Here is a 24,587-nt window from a genome sequence, read left to right on the forward strand (position 1 = left end):
ATTTTGATACACAGTGAATATATCTCCCTTGTGAATCGCAGATCGTTTGTATCAACTCAAAATCAGACCCATCACTACCGAGCCCGCCAGGTGACATGAGAAAAAAAAGACTCCATGGATTATTGCGTTCCCTCGCACTATTATTGCGTTCCCACGCACTATTATTGCGTTCCCTCGCAATAATTATTGCGTTCCCTCGCAATAATTATCGAATCTTCCATCTTCCCTTTCCACGTGCTCTGCTATATTATGTATATAGTTTGTATCAAAATGGAGGCATTACATGAAAGGAATGCTGTCATTAAGCTGTGTTTTGACATGGGACTAGAAATATAATCACAGTTCTGGCTGTAGAATGTGGTGTTATAATTTCACTTCGTCATCTGAAACGCGTGCTTAGAGAACTTGGGACTGTTTAGGAGAAAAAACTACTACAATGTTGGAGATATTGTAGAATTTGTCAGTAAGCAACTAAATTGATCTAGACGCCTGCATGGGTACAGATGGATGTATGCGAAATGCATATCCCATGACATCAAATGCAAAAAGGAAGACCTAAGGATAATATTAAGTTTTTTAGATCCTGAGGGGAGAGATCAGAGGAGGAGGAGAAGATTACAGAGACGTTATACCCTTCCAAAGGACCCAATTTCCATTGGCACCTGGACCTGGACAAATTAAGAAGGTAATGAATATGCATGAATGGATGCATTGACGGGTTCTCTCGTAAGATTATTTGGATGAGCGCATATCAAACTGCATCTGATCCGAAGTTGGTCGGTGGATATTACATCCTAAAAGTAGAGGAGTTTGGAGGATGTCCTTGCATAGTATGAGGGGATTTAGGAACAGAGAACGTATGTGTCCGTGATTTTCAGAGGTTCCTGCGAGAAAATGACGACGACGACATGGCAGGGCACCAAAGTTTTTAGGAAGGCCCCAGCACTGGAAACCAGCGGTTTAAATATTAGTGGCCATTCCTTCGCCGAGAATGTACAGACTTTTGGATCAGGGTCTCTTTCTAGGAAATTTCGTAGATGTCAACCTCATACGCTTCTGCTTCACACATCTCATTCAGGTAAGAGATTATCGTATCAGGTTTATCAGAGCTGGCCGAATAAAAAACTTAATCGACAACTTCTATCAAAACCACCATAATCCTTCCGCTAAACACACATGTCAAACACACTCACACACACACTCACACGCAGATATTAACACCTACATCATGCACGTACTTTGGTCTGTTTTTAAATCTCTTTGTACACTTTTCCTTCGCGAATTCTCAATTCGCCCCTCCCCTGTAATGTGCAGGGGAACTTCCGTTGTTGTGGATCAAGGAAGACACCTCCAGAGAGTTTTGAAATGTAGCTAAAATATCAAGATGTCATTTTGATTATTTTTCTCTTTCCATCCTTTGAGACGAAAGGATAAAGCCATGCTTATATAATTATAAATAATTCAATATGTTCACCACAATATCGAGCCATTTACAAGCAAAAGCATTTGAACAAAAATCAATGTCTCCCTTATTCTCTAACCACAAGGAATTGATGATTTGCATGGTTATTATCCTTATATTTGCATTTTTATCACATTTTCTAGAATGACCTGCACTCTTAAAACATCTGAGTCAGAACTGACCCGGAACTGGGTCCGTTGGGGTCATACACCGTTCCGGGTCAGAAATGACAAGGAATGTGGTCAGATATGACCCATTCAGAGTCATGAATCGGGTCAGGACCCCATTCGGGGTCTCCATGACCAAATTCCAAGTCATTTCTGACCCGGAACGGTGTATGACCCCAACGGACCCAGTTCCGGGTCAGTTCTGACTCGGGTCATTTTAGAGTGTGGATGAAGCCGTTACTACGTGGGATTCACACTTGATTCGACCATCCAGAAATGCTCGAGTTCCAGCTGGCCGCCCAAATGTTATGTACCACATGCCACATTTGTATACCACAAGGGACCATCTCTGCAGCGTATCTCAGGAACATATTCAAATATGCAAAGAGGAGTGCGTCTTCCGGAAAGCGAATCCTTGTGACCAAGACATGTAGGACATGTTGTAGAATGATGAATGAGCGTGGTTATCTGTTTCCAAGAGACCCACGAAGTGCTCGAAATCTCTACGTAGCTCTTCGGCGTGGTATAACAGCTGAGATTGGCCAATAACTGCTAAAGAAAAAAGTTCTCCTAGCAGACTCTTCTACTTTCTACATTAATTCAAAGTTATGTGAAAATTTGTACAGCATAATCAAAATCTCATTGCTTGAATCAAGAGATTGTGTAAAGAGGCATGCTATACGTGGGACTTCATGCCATATTTATTTATTTATTTATTTATTTATTTCTTATTGTTTGTTTGCATGGTCGTTTTACATGATCATTCCATGTTAAATGACAGTCAGCATTAATACATGTAAGACAAGACAATTCTTGTTTCAGTTCAGTGCCATGAAGAAATACTGATAGCTGATTTGTATGCCTATTCTAAGTAGGTCATGAAGAGATGAGCATGAGTTTTTCCTTATTAATTTTAAGGTGATTGTCCTTATACCATACACTGATTTCATTAAGATACGTTTATAATAGATATTAGAGGTAGTGACAGAGAAAGGGGTCATCAATAATTAAATTAAAATGTTTGAGGGACAAAGAAACCCTGTAAATTCAAATTATTTTTTTTTTAACCATTTGTCTCCAGCTGTATTTTATTCATACCTTTAGGTTGTGAGATCACCATGAATATCTCGTGTTCATAATTCTTTTGAAGGTCTGATTCTAAGCATTTGTAGTGGTAGTGACAGGGAAGAGGTCATCAGTTGGGGGGGGGGGGCAAAGAAATTCAAATGACTTTTAATATATTTGTTCAACTGTAATTTGTTCAGAGGATGTGAGATCACCATGAATATGACGGCGCCACTGACCAAAGAGAGCACGTTTTCATGGGGGGGGGGGGGGGGGAGAGGGGGTCACATTTTCTGGACCATCAATGCAAGGAATAGTGTTTATTATCTTACATTATAGTAATGGACCATTCACCATACAATGCGATGAATAAGGACAGTCACTGTGAGTCATACATGTACAGTATTAGAATACAAATTGCAGTTCATATGTTTTGATTTTGCTGTACATTGAAGTATGTCCAGTAAATCAGTTGGCAAATGATTCGGCACGCCGTACACCGGGGTACCGTTGTAACCCGGGGTACCGCGTTGTATAGCGTCATCTCATGCACATTATTTATAATGCGTATCCGAATTCAGATACGCCGATTCCGAATTCGGATACGGCAAAGTCGTCGCAATGAACTAGCACCATAGGTGTTTTTCAAAGTAATTTCTAGCACCACACCGTTTTGTAAACATCATCTACCGTAACTTTTATTTTCAGAAAAAAAAATAATCACCGAAAGCCCAGAAAATTCACCCCAAAATCAACTGTATTTCTTCAAAATTTGATCATGGGGGCTGCCATCTTTATAATCTTCTACGCGTGCGTGAATGGTCGATAATAAGAGATGAAATGCGAAAGAAAAAGGTTCAAATTAAACTAGAAATGTCGCTACAGCGACTGGTTATACCCCCGCCAAACAACATTTCATAAGCTTTGGTCAAAAAACTGAGGAAGTAGTTAAATCCGCAAGATGTTTCCTTGATCTTCTGCCATTAATATGCCGTTACCATGGCAACGTACTTTCGGGTACTGTCGAAAAATGCGTCTTGCACATCTACAACCAAAGGCACACATCTGTACTAAGTTTCATGGAAATTGGGCAAAAACTGAGGAAGTAGTTTGCAACACAAAATTTTCCATCATTTTGGCTCATAATATGTGAGCTGTTACCATGGCAACATACTTTTTGTCACTGTCAAGAAATGTGTTATGCTGACCTACATCCTAAGACAAACATTCAATATGAATTCCATGAGAATTGGAAGAACACTGATGAAGCAGTTTTGCCATGAAGCATTTTGCCCAATATTTTACCAATAACATGCCGTTACCATGGCAACGCACTTTTTGCCACTGCGGAAATATGTGTCTTGCACATTAACATATTCAGATGAACATCTGTACCTAATTTCATAAAAATTGATCAAAAACTGTGGGAGGAGTTCGCGACTCAAGATTTGTACCCATTTTTGCCCATAATATGAGGTTACCATGACAACGTACTTTTGGGTACTGTCAAAAAATACGTCTTGCACATCTACAACCCAAGGCACACATCTGTGCCAAGTTTTATGGGAATCGGTTGAAAACTGAGGAAGTAGTTCGCGACGCAAGATTTGCAACGGACCGACCGCCCGACCGACCGCCCGACCGCCCGACCGTCCGCCGATTCCTATATACCCCCTTCAAACTCAGTTCTGTGATTATTACACGTACACTGCGCTACGTAATTATAAGCACGAATGCTACCATTACGCCAGCGCAACGGCCATAGTCATGGCGTCTGCGTGCAGTGATGGCCGTGCTAGCAGCGGATACAAGGACCTACTCAAATCTCGCAAAAAACACAAGAAACTCAATAGAAGAAGTAAACTAGAGAATGCCAGGGAAAGGGTGGTAGGTAAGCTTGGCGAGGATAAGGTCGCAGAAATTCTTGATGCTTTTTTGGCCCAAGGTGGTGACAGCACTGCAAGTGCAAGCGCAGAAACCCAGCGCAAGAACAAGGAGAGAGCAGATGGAGTAATACTAACATTATTAGCTCAAGGTCTCTCACAAATTGAAGTCATCTCCATTCTGCCTGTCGGGGGATACCGTTTTTCACGACTCGCTAGGTTTGATCCCCAAGAAGAGGAGGAGAAAAAAATAAGAATTCCATGGCATTGTTTTATGCTCTCTTAATAAAAACACACTTGATCATTCATTCACTCAATGCAAGAACATTAATGAATCAAATTGACACTGTCTTGGATAATAAACAAAATTTACTTTCCAATCTCATTCAAATTCAACATAATTTAAAATGAGTACATGTACTAACAATTATATGTGGGCCATTCTCTGCTAAAGCGTTCAAAAACTGAAAATATGTGTCGCCAACGTTCCAACAATTATTTCCATTGCTAAAGGCCTGAATTGAATTGCCAGAATTGTCTATGTAACACTTGAGGGTTTGAGGAGAAAAGTAAAAAAAAAATAGAGTTGTCGCTTGCGTCAATTTTGAAATATCCACTGGTAAAGTTGGAGAAGTATCCCAAAACCCAATGTCGCCGCAATCATGTACTTTTTGGATTATGCTAAAAATTATGTAAAATGAGCTTGAACCCAACATGATATTGGTAAACATAATCAACGTCTGATATATTTATGCATAAACAAGCCAAAACTTGAAATCTTCCACGTCATTTCCCTCCGGAGATCACTGAAGGTGTGTCGCCAAAATTCATGTCAGATACGTTTCCAAAATATTTTAATTGGATAAATTAGTGAAATAGCAGACGTGAGATACGACAATGCATGTTTAATATCAGAAGGATATAGTTTATCAAATACACTAAGTTTGATTTTCTGTTTCTTAATTTCGGTTTTCAAAATCAGACCATTATCTCTGAAAACGCATTTTCCACATTTTTCCGCAACAGATACGTTACCTATAAATCACGACCTCCTACAAAAGTGTTTGATGTAATATTGTTTAATTGTACATTGATTAAGACCTTTTGAGATTATGCATCATCACAAAAAATAATTACCCATTCTCTGCAAATGTTCAACAGTTATTGCGCTTTGAAAAAACGTGCGATCAGATACGTTACGTCAGATACGTTACGTCAGATACGTTACTGAAATATCCGCGCTCTGTGCGCGTAATTTTCCGCGCATGATTATGCAAATTTAGCAAAGAGAGCGTCTCGTTTATCATGTGCTGCAGTCTTTTCCTTCATGGCTACCCTGTGTGGAGCGCTCGGTAGTCGTTTCGACGGAGCATTTACAGTAAATTTTCATCGTTCTTCGCAAGACATCTCGTAAGTGCGTTTGTCAAAATAATCTTTAGATAATAACGATACATTTGGCATGTTTATGATATCAATAGTTTATGTTTAATGCTAATTTAGTACAAGTGCACTACCTATGCTATACATTTATTCAGTTGTCAGTAGCTCCATCATGAATTTAACATTGTGTGTTGTGTTGTGCCACAAAAAGCTGGTAACGTATCTGACAGGTGCGGTAACGTATCTGTCGGTTAGGATCTGGTGGTTTTTTAATAAGTTATTGTGCCGGTAGATGAATTATTTCTTCCCTAACTGCGTTGAAATGAAATATAATGATATTTATAATAATCATTACTATTATTCTTTGTATTATTGTTATTATTATCATTATCTTTAATAATTTATTATTGGTCGACATCGCACCGAACTTAATACTGATCCACGCATCTCTGTCCTTCATACATACATCTATATACATACATGTGTGTGCGTATATATATATATATATATATATATATATATTTGTATATCTTTCGTATATGCAGGTTCCTTGTTAAAGTAGAGCCCCGTATTATCAGATATTTCACTTACCACTTTGCGCTCTTTCTTTTACCTTACAATGTATAGTATATTTATGTTTACTTTACTTCAGTCTCATTGTTACATATTTAGGTTAGATCTCATTAAGTTTTTGAATCCAGATTCATCTTACATAGGCTAGTTATGACTAGTTGAATTCTTTTTTACACTACTATGATGAACATATTTTGATAATTATTTTCTTGGTTTCATTTCTTCTTCAGAAAATGGGGAAAACACGAGCACAAATACAAAAGGCCTGCAGGGAAAGGAAGAAATTAAATGACCTATCCGTCCTACAAAATGAAAGATATCGCCAGGCGAGATATCGTAAACCTGTAGCAGATTTGTCAAGCTCAGCTCAATTTAAAAGACGAGCATCAAACAGGATTCACACTCGAAAGTACAGGTAGGCGTACACATCATGATGATCATATTTTCATTTTTGCTTACATTAATTGTTTGTTTAAAAGTAAAACAAAGGTCCATAACAAAGTTAATTTATTCAATTTGATAATCTAATAGATAAAAATTACAAACTTTGCAACTATACAGAGAAAACCGTTTTCTGCATGGTAATAGAGAGAATATCATACGTCATGAATAAATTAATAAACTTGTATAAATTACAACTCAATAAATAGATATATAAATATATATATATATATATATATATATTATATGACATATATGATGTGCTGTCATTACAGGGCAAAGAGAAAGAGCGCTACAGAAGCAGAGGGGGAAAAAGACAACTCTACAATGTTCCAAAACGATCGATGTACCCAAGACAGGATGACAAGGACAGGAGGAGTTCACGCGTACATGCTACTCGGGTGCCATTGGTGGTTCGATTCCCATTTCCACAGAGAAAGATATCTGAGAAAAAACAACCCAAATGCCTGAGCAAAGTCTACAAGAAAATTGGAAAGTTGCACGCCGACAATCAAAAACTGACTCAACGTCTTAAGCGGGTGCAAAAACGCAATGAGAGGCTCAAAGTGAAATTATCAGTTGCGTCTGTCTCATCTGTCAATAAGTCCATCGCGAAAATGACACCAAGGAGTAAAACAAAGACAGAAATAAAACAGGCTGGATTGAAGGAGAAAGATCTACCACGATCAATAAAAAAGAAATTGACATTTGCTAACGCCGTAGCTGCACAGTTTAAGCAAACATACCATGAGACACGAAAACAGAGTATGCAGCGAAGCCTGAGATGTACCATAGCTGGTAAAGTTGTGAAGGAGTACAAGTGCATCAGCACACTGCACAAAGAAACAGGGATCAGACGATGTACCTTGGCGACCGAGGTGGCGCAGCGACGAGTACGTGGTGGAACACTGAGGGCATTCCTTCAGGATCGTATTTTGTCTTACTTCGAGAGGGACGACGTAAGTAGGATGATGCCTGGAAAAAAAGATTCCACTAAAGGGAAGCAAAATCGCATCCTCACAGACTATCTCTCCAACCTGCATGTAAGATTCTGCTCAGAGAATATTGACATTACGGTGTCGTTCACAACATTCTGCAGGCTAAGACCATCTCACATCAAACTAACTTCGATGTTATCTCGGAACACTTGCTTGAGCACAATCCATCAAAACATGGCACTGAAAATGCGTTCACTCCGTACATATACGGACTTGGGGTCTCGTTGAATCCTGAAACTACCAGCGAGAAAGCGGCACCCCCAAAGATGGCAGAGTTATTGTCACAGCTGGAAACCGAAACCTCTATCACTTATCAAGAATGGCGGAAAGTCGAAATCAATGGAGTGAAGAAGATGCGGATTCTGAGTGTCACCAAAACTCCAAAAGAATTCATTGAAACTATGAACAAAGATTACATGACATTTCAAGATCATGTGAGCAGACTTCGACAACAGTACAAAGCCCTGCGTGATCTAAAGAATGGACTTCCTCAACATCATGTGATAGTCCAAATGGATTTCGCGAAAATTATGCTTGCCAAAATGTTGAGGAGATACAGAGTGCATACTGGAACGGCACCACTGTCACCCTACACCCGGTATTAGCATACTACAAAGATGACAATGACAAGCTGCAACACAAGAGTTACGTCTTCCTGTCTCTTCTCGCGGAGCATAATGCTAAAACAGTTGTCACTATCATCGACAAGCTGATTCCGCTCTTGAAAGAACAAGTTCCTGGAATGAACTGTATCCATTACTGGACAGACAGTCCGACGTCACAGTATCGGAATCGCTACATATTCAGCATCCTTTGCAAACATCAGGATATGTATGGACTGACAGCCTGTTGGAACTTTTTTGAGAGCGGGCACGGAAAAAGTGTTTGTGATGGGATAGGAGGAGTAGCAAAGAGGCAGGCATCGGATGCCTTGAAGCAAAGAAAGGTCGTTATCAGGATGCGGACGATTTTTTTGCTTGGGCGTCATCTAATCAAAAAGGGGCTGACCTACGTAATGTACACGAAAGGAGAACAAAGCATCCGAATTCGTGGCTACAATCGACTGTCGCCCACTTCCAGGAACACAGAAACTCCACGCTGTTAGTTGCAATCAATCACTCAGAAGTGCTGGTGAAGGTAGTATTCTTCTATTGTGATGGTTGCTTAGATGGTAACAAGAGATGTGATGGGTGGCTTAGGCCTTAAACCAAGAAAATCCCAACCGAAAGATGCTGCTGGTGATGCTACAGGTGAGGAGAATGGTGATGTACCTGTGAAAGTGGGAGAATATATCGCAGCAATGTACGAAGACAGTTGGTACATCGGCAGGGTCCTAGAGGTGGATAAGGAAGACCAGGACACAAAGATAACTTCATGACAACTGTGCCAACCAAACAACGCCCAACGTTTAAATGGGGCCTTCCGGCGGACGAGATTTGGATTCCGTTCACGGATATATTGATCCCGATCGAGGCTCCAGTTTCCATAGGAAAATCCGGGAGGTTTTACCAGGTGTCGACGGAAACTCTCAATCTAATCGAAAAAACTGAAAACTGATGCAGTGAACAAAGCTGCAAAGTCCCCGTGATTCTGCAGGAGGCTCTATCTCCTTGCTCCACTACTTCGTTAAGGAATTTTAAGTTTTTCCATGCCTGTGATGTAAAGAGGAGATATTCATTTGGACATATCAATGGACATATATTCGAATGAAACAGTTCAACGTCAAGGACTGGATGTAAAATGAAAGCATGGGATTCATTGCATAACTATTTTAGTGTTTGTGATTGAAAGGCTTAATGTGCTAATTTCCTGAGGGGAAATCGTCATTTTGATTGCAAAACGAACATTAAGGCATTATTTCACATTTTCTTTAACCCATCAGGTACGTGCTGTACTGCAGTACATGGAATTCATGTCCAATTTGCTCAAATAAATTGACAACCATTTGAAAATTGAAATTTCACTTTTTCTCATCCAAATTGGCACCTTTAATTTCCAGCAGCATGACCTTTGAAATATTTGACTTTGCATAAAAAACATTCAAATATCGCATTTTAAAGGAATCTTCTGTAAAATAAAGAATTTTATGTTGCAAATTTAAGATGTAATATGAAAATTCTCTCCTTAAAACTCAAATTAAGTTTTCGACCTTGATGGGTTAACATCTGTAATTATGGATGTGGAATTATATTTACATGATTTTACATATATGGCAAATCGTGTAAAATGCTATTGTAAATACTTGTTAATTACATAACGTTATCACAAAACTATATCTTAAGCGTATGTTAGGACATTGATTGAACATACTTAGACTGCCTGCATGAATATCAATTGAATTTTCATGCGGGCACTGCTGAAATTTAGTCGACGAATATGCATTATACTATCATGCATCCTTCTTATGGAGATAGATCTCCTCTAATGTTAATATTGAATGCGTATCAAAAAGTGATTTTTTTTAATGGTATGTGATCAGAACAGGCTACTAAAATGTGTCACCTTAGATATGAATAATGACGACAGCCACACAAATACTGAATTTTATCATTTATTACACACAGGAATTACACAAGATACACTTACAATGATGTTTCGATTCTGCCAGGTGCCAGAGAAGGTTACATGATTTATTTGCGAGGCAGAAAATGGATATTTTTTTTTTTGTCAGATACGTTACCATGACTTTTACCGTAAAAATAATATGTTAATGAAGAAGCATGTGAATTCACTAATTCTCATATTCAGTCTTTTTACTCTTTTACAATGAGCATAAGTAATACAAAACATGAAAAAGCCTCTCTGATGTGATTTACACCGATATACGACAAGTTACTATTGCAACAGATACGTTACCATGATAAGATCATCAAAAAACTTCCTTTGGTGATTCAGTCATTTACCAAAGTTTGTAACCATGCAAAAAAATATGATTGTAACATTATTTTAAATCTATTTGTGTGCCTTTACAATTTGAGCTCTTCACAACACATAGTTTAGAATTTACGGAAAATTAACAATTAGATTAATGGATAAATGTACAGTTCTGATATGTTATTATACAGATACTCACAATACCTTTGAATTTTGATACCGTCAAATTTGATAGTAATTGAAGACAGAAAGTGTTACTCTTCCTGCTCTGAGCTCAATTCAAAAACAGATATAGCACATTCATTGAAAGAGGTATCAATATCAATAACAGTTACGAAAAAGATGCAGAAACAGATACGTTACCATGGACATGTGGTCATTTGCGAGATTGTTGTTCCAAAAGCGTACAATAAAACCTTTTGGAAGATGGTCAGTTTTGGTCGTGTTGGCCATCCATGTAGTTAAACCAATCTAATCAAATATACTGGCATTTTTGTTCTTTGCATGTCTAACTGAAATCAAGTGAAGAAAAAAGTTAGGAAATATATACAAATTTTTGCGTGAACTCCTTATCAATGCAGCGAAAAGACAGAGTATATGATGAGTTTGTCTTTATTCTTACTTTAAAAAGGCAATTGGTGTTGTTGTACAGGATCAGACGCCATTCTTGGGTGAAGTTCGGTTTCAAATAGTCAAATATATTGATCTAAACCTGTTTTATACCACGTTGTGTCCTATCGGTAACGTATCTGTCATAGAGGCTGATGGAGAAATGTATGCCCAACTTTGTGTCATTGTTACATTGTGAATGCGTTCCTTTTGGGAATTTACTGTGTTTTGTTTCTTATCCAGCAAGTGTTGTTGTTTATATAAAGACAAGTTTTGAACGAATATTTCGTGGTTGATTTTTGGATTTTACTCTGACTGAAATTGAACACTTTATGTGAGAATGGCCTATGTACAATAATATCAAACAGTTAAGATTATAACAGAGCAGAAATAATTATCAGTTGCATGCATTAATTGTTGCATAATCACAAATAAGAAAACATTTTTTGTGCATAATAATACTAAAAATATTTTGACACATTTTTTGGTAAGCCAGGGTACAGCGCTGAAAAAAAAAATGATTAATTCAACAAAATGGCGAATTTTCATTTGGTACCCCAGGGTACTAAATATTGCATCAAATCTCTTTTATACCAATTTTACCTAACTGGCATGACCACCACTTTCTCTGATTCTTAACCAAGAGACGAAATTTTCATGAGAACCCAGATTGTTGTTTTGCATGAAACAGGAACAGTGTAAATTAATACCCTACTCAAGAAATATGTGACAAAATTTCATCAAACTTCTACAATGATTATGGTAGACAGGGCAATTAGCTGATTATTTTGGGCTCACTTGTGCTGAACTTCAAAGGTAAAGAATGATTTATGAAATCTCACTATTTATGCAAATATTTGATTGAATTCCGTCAAATTTGATACAAAATGAAAGTAGGACAGTTCAATAATTATTAAACTTTATTAGACTTTTAGCTGTCAGTGGTAAAAACTTTGAAAATGTTTTTGTAATGTTTTAAGCAAACGTCAGAAGGCATTTGCTATGAAGGATTATGGTAATACTTGAGTGTGCAGAAAGGCGGAGGCATACATTGACCAGTCGCCTGCATGTATTTGATTTTCTCTAGCATGTTTGTAATAATTACGGATTGAGATGAAATCTTCATTTCAGAATTCTGTCAAATTATCTTCTGTGCAGTCCAGAGCCCTGTTTCATAAAGCTGTTCGTAAAGTTACGAACAACTTACGAACGACTGGTGATCGGTTCTGATGTGCTATACCTATCAGAATTTCCATAATTCAGCACAAGAACTGATCGCCAGTCGCTCGTAAGTCGTTCGTAACTTTACGAACAGCTTTATGAAACACCCCCCAGATGTTCTATATTTTCTAGTATGAGTCCAAGCCATATGCAAAGCAGAGTCCAAAGGTCACATTCAAGCTTGTCACTCTTGCTTAGGTGTGTAGAGAATTGTGAACAAACCATCTTGTATATAAACTTAGCCTTATTCAAGGAAATTTTAGAATACCTGTACTGTACAAGAGATATTTTGAAATGACGATTTGACTTCAGTTGATAATAATGAAAAAAATGAGAAAGATTGCACAATTGAACAAAGTTCAAGAAACGTTTATAATTTTCATGTATGGAATACTGTAATATTGAAATGATTGTTTTTTTTTTAGTTATTGTCAACTAAAAATTGACAGATCTTCTTGAAACACTTAATATATTTTAATTGATTGAGGGTATTGCTACATGTATATTCTGAAAGCAAGTAAGAATTTGAGAATGAATTATCCATGCATGCTATAATAGTGTTCTTAGTAATGTTTATTTCATCTTTGCTGTCATTTTTAGTTGAAGAAGCATTACAATATCAGTTCTACTGTAAACTTACTCTGGGTTGAATGCATGCAATTTGAAAAAAGAATTTGATTCATTTGATTTTATCCATTGAAAGACATCTTCAGTATTCATGCCAAATTTGAATCCACATAAGAAGATGACAACAATAACAGTGCATAACAATGTTTGGTTAAGTTGCTCATTTCACACAAGTGTGTGCATGCTAGGATTAGTTTGAAAGTTTGTGTGGAAAGCGTCCACCTTTAATATTTAGTTTCAGTCAAAGGAAGGTTTTTACCTGTTTGAATATGAAAGATTTTGAAGGTTCCCTGTTATATCCAGAGTTTTGCTGCTATAAGGAAGCATTGAAAGGCACAGTTTGTTTTTTTTTTAAGGTTGCCTGTTATATCCAGAGTTTTGCTATCAAAAGGAAGCATTAAGAGACATGGTTTGGTATCACAATTTTACATGAAAGGCAATGCATTTGCTGTAGATGTTTTGTTTATATTATGTTGAAGAAGCTTTTGGCAAATTATTACAAGTTTTGGCCTAAAATTATTAGATTGGCTGTCCATATTGCATGTGTTCTTTCACATTCTTTAAATCTTTAAATTTTTAATTTTTAATAGGTTGCATAATCCGTCCCAAACGAGTTGGGACGGATACGGTAGGCACGTCTAGTACGTGTTGAGTTGGATCGAGCTTCCGGGTTCGAGCCGTGTACAGGCAGGTCTAGTGAAGATACTGGTCAGGATATAGTGTGTTCCTGATCGCTAGCCTAGATCTGTGTAACATACATAGCAGGCTGGGACGGGACTTGAAGTTCGGGACTTGGAGGTAACGAGACCGGGTCTGCGTGGTGAACTGTGTACATGTGTTCCGGGAAATGGGTTGAAATACTGTATTTGAATAGCTGTAGTTGTGTTATAAATGGTAAGAAGTCCCAATACAGAAAGGGGTATAGGCAAGGAGATCCTTTACCCCCGTATTTATTCATTATGTGTATTGAAATTTTGGCACAGGCAATAAGGAAGAATTCTAATATTCATGGGTTAATGGTTGATAATGTTGAAATTAATCAAATTCTTTATGCTGATGATGTTACTTTATTTCCTAAGGATCGATATTCTGCTGAGGAGGTTAAAAGATTGTTTGATGTACTTTATCAAATTTCTGGTTTAAAAGTTAATAATGAGAAAACGCATGTGTTGTTATTAGGTATTCCGAGGGATGAATGTGTGTTGCCTTTTGGTAGAGTAGAACATGTGGTAAAATTATTAGGAATATACTTTTCTTTGAACCCTGATGTTAAAGAAGTTATGAATTATAAGGAGATTTTGAGTAAGATAAAGAGATTATTATTATGGTGGAAACAGAGGGATTTAACGCTGACGGGGAAAGTTCAATTAGTAAAGCTTTTTGTTATACCAAAGCTGATCTATATCTCTTCACTCATGGTAACACCTGATTGGGTATTCGCGGAGTTAGATAAGGTGGTGTTTGATTTTATTTGGAGAGGATAAAATAAAAAGGAATATTTTGTATTTAGATTATGATAGGGGAGGACTAAAGTTCATTAATTTTCGAGTGTTTGTTAAAGCACAAAGAAATATGTGGATTAAGCGTTTGATTTTAGGGGATCATACAATAGTATGAAGTGGAAGTTATGTTTTAAGTTTTTCACTAAATAGGTGGGAGGTATTTTGATTTTTTATGGTAAGGCGATTTTAGGGTTGTTGAGGTTAATTTTACCAGAATTTTATAATGATATGTTGCAGGTTTGGATGGGAAGTAGAAGTTTGATTCTGAAAGAGGATTCAAAAAGGAATGAGGTAATTTTTAATAATAAATATATTTTGATTGGTGGATATACAATATTTGATAAAGAATTATTCCTTAGGAATGTATATAAAGTTCATCATTTGGTAGATGTAAATCGGGAATTTAAAGGCAGAAGGGAGTTTTTAAGATTAGGATTTAGTGAAGAAATGATTGGAAAAATGTATGAAATATTTTTAGCTTTACCGTCATCATGGAAGGGTACATTAAAACGAGAAATGAATATGGAGGATACTCAGTTGAAAATTGAATTTTATTTGCAGAACAAAATATATCATACAGGATATAACGTCAAAACTTATTTATAAAGCATTGATGAGGGATGAAATTGAAACATCATCAGCATATAATAATTTAGTTGGTTTATATAATCTCGAGGAAATAGATATTAGATCCATTTTCTAAGGCCTCGGAAGTCTACTCTTGATTGTAAGTTGCGTGAATTTCAATATAAAATGTTGTATGGTTTATTATATACTAAAGCTAAGTTATTTTCTTTTGGTTTTGCAGGAGATAACCAATGTACATTTTGTTACTCTAAGGTTGAGACTTATGAACATTTGTTTGTTTGTTTTTTATTGTAGGAATGTCAATCAGATTTGGAAATTGTGTTGTGAAGTTTTTGTTTTACCCCAGATGCAAAAGTTAGATTGGCAATCTGTTCATGTAGGTATTAAAACGCAGGATATTGGAAAAGGGCAACTCATAAACTATTTGATATTATCGATAAAATGGATGATATTTGTATTTTCGAAGGAAAAGAACAGGCCCGCATTGATAAGAGAAATAAAAGAAAGAATGTTAGAAAGTCGAGAAGAAGAAAGGAAATTAGCAATGAAACGAGGTACGCTGGCCTTGCACAGCACGAAATGGAATCAATTAATGACACGGTGATTCTTACTCCACATCTATTGCTACCTTTGTGTGCTTTTTTTTAATTGTTTGGTGAATGTTATGATACTTGTGTAACAGTGCTGTGGATGTTACGTTTACAGTAAGAAACATAGATTTTTTTTCTACCTCTGTGTATAGCTTCTGAAAGAACTGGAACTTTCTTACACTCAGCAAGATATTTTGCCAAGCCTGACATCTGCCCTAAGGAGATATGGGGAGCGTGTGATCTCCATGGCGAATTATTCAAGAGTCTGCCAAGGGATTCTAACACATTTCCGATAGAAGTTAGAGGAATGTGTTGACGAGGCCCAGAGACAAGGTTTGTATCACACATCCTATATATGTTTGAAAAATGTTCAATACCCGAAGAAACTAAAATGAAATAGATACTCTTTACCTCAGCACTGAAAGCCAGAAATGTGAAAAAGACTGAGAGATGATTGGCTATAATGTGTCTCATACTAACTATTAATATCCATTAGGAAATGAAATTGTGGCATACAATACGACTAAATTGAGATCTCCACTGCCAGTTTTAGAATAAACACGTTTAGTGTGTGTCTGTGTGTCATATGATAATTATAACTTTTACGCCTCTATCATCAATAGGTTAACGGCAAGTTCAACCACACTCAATGTATTAACAATGTAAAGATCTATATGTATGTCCAAATTCGGAGAGAAGGACATGCTGTATGTTTGTAACAAAGTGAGTGGTAGATTTTTTATTTTTTATTTTTTTTGGGTTTTCATGGGAGAGGGGAATTCCATCAGGAATTATACGAGGAATGTTTTTGTTCAAAATTATGTTTCATTTCCGTAACAAGAAAGTTAGGAAAAACCTATTTGGCCGGATCTATCTATATGTCAATGTCAAAACTTAAGTTTCCATTTTCTGCTTATAGTTATGACCTGTATATGAAGAACAACTGTGCAGTGTAGGTGTAAACTATATTGCTCCAGAAAATTTATGTTGATTAATTATCATTTCTTTTTAACCAAAATTTCTTTCAGGACCCCGTAGGACCAACTCCCACAATTGTCATCAAGGGACAAATGCTGCCTTCCAGTGACATCACCATCTGGCTGGATGGCTGTGAAATTTGCCAGAACTCTGATTTGCGGCCTTCTATGTTTATGGAATAGAATATCCCAGGCACGGTAAAAACACAATGTGCTTTCTTCAGCATTACATAGCAGGCTTTGATCTAAACAGGCGAATGTCACAGAAACTACATCATTTCACAAACAATATCATTCAATAATTGTTTTTGATAGATTACCAGCCAAGAGTTGCTCTCGTGTATATTGATTTATTGTCACCACAGGTTTTTTTTTTTTTTTTTTTCAGGTTGTCCATTCGTCCGTATATCAGTCAGTAATCGATTATGTCGACAATGCAAAATGATGGGAAATGAAGGGAAAATATACAAATGGACTGAATTGAGTACGAATACTTTAAAAGTTGAACACATCATTTAAAATCAAGGAATATTAGAACATTCGTTGAAAGAGCTATATTTTTTTAAGAGTTTCAGTGCCACCATTACAGGATGAAAAAGCTACAAAATCTGTGACGTCAAGCCCCAAAAAAGAAAAAAAAAGATATATCAAGAAATTTTAAGAAAATGCGGTATAGATTTATATTTATTGGCATTACAAAAGGGGCAGTATTGACATACTTTTTTTCAGAAAGCAGGGGAATAACATTGCCCTTAACATAATGTCAGTACTCTTCATAACTTTTTATTGGACTGTATATAATTTTTCTTTAATTTGCACTGATCCTTTAAGATGCAGGTCATGTTAGAATATAGATGAAGTCCAACAAGATTAAAGGTGATATGGTCATTGAACTGTACCTGATAAACACTCTACTGTCAATATGTAATTGTAGAAATATATCTATAGTGAGATTATTGTGATTTGAAGATATTCAAGATTTTTTTTTCACTTGTGTAAATTGAAAATTTGGGCGATGACAGCAATCATTGTTAGTAATATTTTCTACTTTTAAAAGATCTGAATGCATTACATATTTTTGTTTTCTATCTCATTTTTATTTCATGTACAGACTTCTGACAGTGATCAAGACCAAGGCTCATCGGAACGACTTCTTTTCTCACAAAATGACGATGAAGAGGAAAGCGTTAAAGATGAAAGATCATTTCATGATCAGAATGAGAAGGAAAATTCAAGTAACAAGCCTTATGTCTGCGAGGATATCGGGGCAAAATATAGCTATTGCCTCTTTTGCCACTCCAGTCAAACGAAACTCCCACGACATTGTGAGAGAAAGCACAGCGACGAACCTATGGTGATTGAAATTTCAGCTATTCCAAAGGAGGACGTTGAGTCTAGAAGACGGAAGTGGCTCGTTTTTAGAAATATGGGGAATCATCGTCACAATCTCAGAGTTCATGAAGGCAAAGCCAACAACCTGGTGGTTCGGAAGAGGCCTCTTTCAAAGCACTCAGAAAAGTGTCAGCCAAGTAAAATGAGGAGGACTGTTGATTCCTACGTCCCTTGCAGCGATTGTCTCAGATACTTTTCCTCGAAAACCTTGTGGCTACACAAGAAGACTTGCTCACATCTGAAGCCACGCACACAACCCAGGTCTGGCACCAAACATGTCCGTACGTCAAGGACAATAATGCACAATGACAACCGAGCACTTCATCCTTGCCTGAAAGATGGTATCTGCAAAATGGTCCCGGATGATGTATCTCTAATCGCTAAAAATGACAGGGATATTTTAGCGGTGGGACGCAGCGTGGTCCTCAAAAGTAACTCGTCGTGAAGATGCGCAAAAGCCAGAGAGGTCATGAGGACCCTTGCGAAAACATTGATGAAGGCTCGCAAGCTCAACAAAAAAATCATGAAAGCCAAAGACCTAATAAGACCGTCCTCATTTGAAACAGCGATGAAGTGTGCCATCTCCCTGTCGGGGTTTGACGAGGAAACCCAGTGTTACGACAATTACTCAACGGCGCTCTTGATCGGGTTCGGTCTAAACGACCTCGCAATGCACGTGAAAAACATCTGCATCAAAGAGGATCTGCCCGAAAAGGTTACGGAAGTCGACTACTCTGCCCATCTTATGAGCACTGAATGGAAGTGCCATATCACGGCTCCGGCACTTCGTCAGCGACAGGTGTTCTCGCGGAAGGCTCCAAAATGGCTGCCTCTCACAAGAGACTGCGCCAAGTTCCATAAGTTTCTCGAAGAAAAAGAGAAAGAAGTGAAGACCAGCCTGCCGAACGGAGAGATTACTTGCCAGCAGTACAGAGAACTCGCTTCAGTGACACTTGCACAAGTTGTGCTCTACGACGGAGAAGACCGCATGAAGTTGAAGGTGTCGAAGTGTCCGACTTCATCAGCCAAACCACAGAGAAGTGGCCTATCCAGGACGAAACAATGGAGTCTCTCACAACATCCGAGAGACTTGCTGTAAACAGATTGACCGTACTAACAGTAAGGAGCAAGAGAGGAAGACCAGTTAGTATTCTCTTGCCACAGCACTTAAAGAGAGTATGGATTTGCTAGCCGACTTCAATGCAGGAAAGAAATTCCTGTTTAAGAGAACTTCTCCCGAGGCTACAACACCTCTTCGCGCATCGGAAGTGGTAAGAAATTTGGCCACACAGGCTCAACTTTTGCATCCTGAGCACATCCGCTGCACTAGGCTGCGGAAGCACTTGGCCACAGTTTCACAAATCCTTGGTTTGAAAGAACATGAACTCGAGCAGTTAGCCAATCACTTGGGACATACCATCAACATTCTCAGAGAGTTCTGTCGTCTTCCCGATGAAACGATGCTGCCGGCCAAGGTCAGCAAGGTACTGACCCTTGCTGAAAAAGGAATGATCCAAAACTACAAAGGCAAATCTCTCGAGGAGATCGAGATTGAACCAAATGAGAATGGCCGGTGATAAATATGACGATGATGATGACGACGAGCACAAGGCAGAACATAGAGCGAAGTCTCTCCATGCATCATCTAGTTGGACACACCCCGATGATTTCGTGGATGAAGACGAGAGCATCCCTGCGAGATCAACCAAAGTCAAAGGTTCCTCATTATGTCAGCAGGTCGGTAATGACGAGATATTCAGAGCATACACGAGGTGGAGCGCTAAGGAGGAGAGGTATCTCACTAGTCAGGTCGAGGTGAAAAAAACTGCTCGACTGCAGGAGAGTCCCCGGAAAAAAAACAACAAAAACCTGTGTTCAGAGCTGATTAGAAGAAGCAATGGACTTCTCGACAGAAAAAAAAAATGGACAAATGTAAAAAACAGTCCACAACATGAACAATTCCCAAAAGTCCGGGCTGAAAAGGGTTGAAATGCTGCTGTAGATGCAGGATTCGTCCCCTGGACGCCCCACAGTGGTGTATTTCTCGCTGATGAAAGCAAAATCTAACTGTGTGTGAATGAACTGATTCATTATTTTGACATTCTCATCCTTTGCAGAACGTTCGCGTGCCTGTAAAAACTTTGCTTTGTCTCTTTTTAATTTTCAAGTTACAATCAATTCTTTGAATGGTCTTTGCCAAAAGTGACCCAGATCTGATCCCTGGCAGTAATTCTAAGCTGGAACTAGAGTGAATAGCCTGTGTATCAATGGCGTAAATCATAGATAAGCATAAGGGTGGTGGTGCACAGAGGTAGGCTCCACAATCTTGCACTTTTCTTTCAAGCCACAACTTGATCTTCCTGCAATAAACATGTAATCCTAGTATATCACTGTTCATCGCACCTCTGGGATACTTTTGTTTTGGATTTGATGACCGCTTGATGGATTTTTAGTGCAGCTATGACTGGAACTTTTTGACTCTCAGCTTCAGCAATGTGGTCTCTGTGGCACTGTGGTCCCACATATTACACTTCCAGTAAGTAACATGTAGTTCAATTCACGGTAATTACTCTTTGCAGCCATAGACCATCTCCCTTCGTGCTTGATATACAGTATATCCAGGTCTACTACTCTTATTTCACGGGTTCATCGGGTCATCATGCCAGGTCAAGGCAACACAAAGAAAGCGACGAGTGACGTCAGTAGTCTAAATTCAGACCTGGCTGACACGCTAAAACAACTTCTACATGAGGATGAATTTATTCAGGCACTTGGACGGTGTGTAGAAAAAATTCTCCTAGTGAGGATCGAGAAGAATGAAGAGAAAATTGCTAAGCATGAGGGTGAGCTTCATGACTTGAGGGTGGCCCTCACAAAGAAGGAGGAAGAGGTAAAATCTCTAGCCTCTTCTATGGAAAAGCTCGAAGGCGAGATGGCAGCATTTCAGTCCAAAGCAGACGACCTGGAGCAGTACAGCCGACGAAATTCAGTGCATGTATTTGGTGTCCCCGAAGGTCGTGAAGAAGACACAGATGAGCTAGTTGTTAAAATTGCATCTGAGAAGCTTGGGTACAGCATGTCCAGGTCCGAAATCGACAGATCGCACCGATCTGGGAAGCCGCGCTCAGACAACAGGCCCCGCCCAATTTTAGTAAAGTTTTGCTCCTACAAGAGCAAGGCCATCCTGATGAAAAATCGTCGGAAGATGAAGGGGTCTGGTGTCTCAATCCAGGAGGATTTGACGAAGCTGAACCACAGTATCCTGATGAAGTTGGCAAATCACCGTAAAGTCCATGCAGCTTGGTCAACCGACGGGAGGGTTATGGCGGCTCTGAAGACCACCCAGGATGGAGTGCACGTCAAGAAGGCCTTCACATCGCTTCAACAAATTGACACCCTGTAATTCAGATGCTTGCTATAATATCCAAAGAGACAAAACATGTTATTTTTACTCTAACTAAAGTCTCCTCTCCCAGGGGTCTATATTTCCTTTCTTTCTTCCCATACCTTTACTCCGTTTTTGTTTTGTTTTTTTCCCATCATGGGTCTTAGCTTAGATCTGCATCTTTTAAATGTTGCCGCTAACCATCGGCATCTCACTTTGTACATATATGGTTATATTACTTATACTCTTTGTGTTTACTTTTTATGTGTGCATGTAATTACGTGTGTATGTGTTTGTGATTGTGTATTTGTGCACGTGTGCTTGTGCTTGAATGCTCGAAGATACTATCTCAACATTTTGCTTCTTTATCTGGTGATTCAGTTATCTCATAGTCTTGTTTACATAACTGTTGGGTATCTACTGTGTTTTCATCTTTTTTTCCCTAATGGATGATAATTTTGATGATGTTTTTGATGTTGTAGGTAATGACTGTAGTTATATCAATTGCCCTGATTTTCGTTACAGTGAAAAAAATAAACTGTCACTTTTGCATGTTAATTCTAGGAGCCTTTATAAAAATTTTGAAGATTTTGTTGTGTTTTTATCCAGTATAAAATATGATTTTACTGTGATTGGTATAACCGAAACTTGGTTTAAACCTTCAACAGATGTAGCTATATTTAACATTCCTGGATATTCTTTTATTCAGTCATGTCGGTTGAATAAAAAAGGTGGTGGGGTTGCATATTATATAAAGGAGGGAATTGACTTTCGGCTGCTAAGTGACTTATCTGATACAAATTTGTATTATGAATCTTTGTTTATAAAAGCGAATATTACAAACACTAAATATGTTATTGGATGTGTGTACAGAGCGCCTGGTGCTGATATAAGATCGTTTGATAGATTTGATGATACAATGGAAATTGTGAGTGCAGAAAATAAGAAAATATATATTATGGGCGACTTTAATGTAAATTTATTAAATATTAATGTAGATAATAAAGTTAAAGATTTTGTTGACTTTGTGACTTCATATGGTCTATTCTCCCTAATTAATAAACCAACTCGTGTTACGTCTTCAACCGCAACCTTAATTGATAATATATTTACAAACTGTGTTAAAGACCATTTTCATTCTGGTATTCTGTGCTCAGATTTTTCTGACCATATGCCCATTTTTAGCATCAATAAAGGTGATGCTGTTACAGCTGTTAACAGCAAAGGTAAAATATTTCGGCGTGTTATTAATGAAGAGAAGATTAATGTTTTTAAGCAAATGTTATCTGACGTTAATCGGTCTTGTTTGTATGATTTGTATGATGCTAATGACTCTTATGAACAGTTTATTGATACTTTTTTAATATTATATGATTCAGTTTTTCCTTTAGTTGAGAAGAAGTCAAAGAAAAAATGTAGAAAACCATGGATTACCCCAGGCCTCCTGAAATCTAATAATCAGAAGCATAAGTTGTACTCTAGGTTTATTAAAGATCGAAGTAATGCAAACTTTAAAAAGTATGTGGTATATAAAAATTTGTTGACTTCTGCTGTCCGACAGAGCAAAAAGAGGTATTATGATAATGTTTTTCGGTCTACTCAATATGATATTAAGAAGACATGGTATCACATAAATGAATTATTAGGGAGAGGGAAGAAACCATTAATTCCGAGTGAAATGTACCATAATGGCATTACACTTCAGTCAGATTTACATAAAGCTGAATATTTTAATAAATATTTTATTGATTTGCCCTCAAAGATAACCAATGATATACCCGCTGCCAAAAAGTTCATTTCTAGATTATTTATCTGTGCAAAGTCACTCCTCATCATTGTATTTTACTCCAACATCTGTTCATGAAATTATAAAATTTGCTACTGCCCTAAACCCATCAAAATCATGTGGGTCAGATGATGTATCTCCAATGGTTGTAAAGAGTTGTATACAGTATATTGCTGATCCCTTGTGTGATATTTTCAACAAGTCTCTTTCACAAGGAATTGTTCCACAAAAATTGAAATTAGCAAATGTAATCCCTGTATTTAAAAAGAATGATAGCAAATGTATAGAAAATTATAGACCAATTGCTTTGTTGCCCATTTTCTCAAAGATCCTTGAAAAAATTGTGTATAAAAGATTGGATGATTATCTTCAATCATATAGTGTTTTGATTCCACAGCAATTTGGTTTTCGGAAAAAATGTTCCACAAGCATGGGTGTCTTGAATTTAGCGAATACTGTCGTTAATGCTATTGATAGTGGCAGGTATTGTATTGGTATATTTTTAGATTTGTCGAAGGCTTTTGATACTATTGACCATTCGATACTCCACTGTGTAAGCTTGAGCATTATGGTATTCGTGGGGTAGCTCTAGCTTGGTTTAAAGATTACTTGCAAAATAGACAGCAATGTGTAACGGTAAATGGAGTTAAATCACAGTCGAGGCAAGTAACATGTGGTGTTCCACAGGGCTCAGTCCTAGGCCCTTTATTGTTCCTTATTTATATTAATGACATTATCAATTCATCGAGCTTGTTTACTTATTCGCTTTTTGCAGATGACACTTGCTTACTTGCCCACCACAACTATTTGTTACCCTTAATAAACTCTGTAAATGAGGAAATTGGTAATATATTTGAATGGTTTTGTTGTAATAAACTATTATTGAATACTAGCAAATCTCAATATGTTGTATTTAGATTAAGAGGGAAAAGAATCCAGAATGACATTGTTCCACTGGTTATAGGTGGTAACCAGATTGATCGAAGCCAAAATGTATGATTCCTAGGCGTTATAGTCGATGAATATTTATCGTGGAAAGACGTCAGTTACGTCTGTACTAAAGTTTC

Source organism: Diadema antillarum, unplaced genomic scaffold, assembly GCF_040938485.1.
Source record: "Diadema antillarum isolate AM-2024a unplaced genomic scaffold, OU_Dant_1.0 scf00000119, whole genome shotgun sequence".
NCBI lineage: Eukaryota > Metazoa > Echinodermata > Echinoidea > Diadematoida > Diadematidae > Diadema > Diadema antillarum.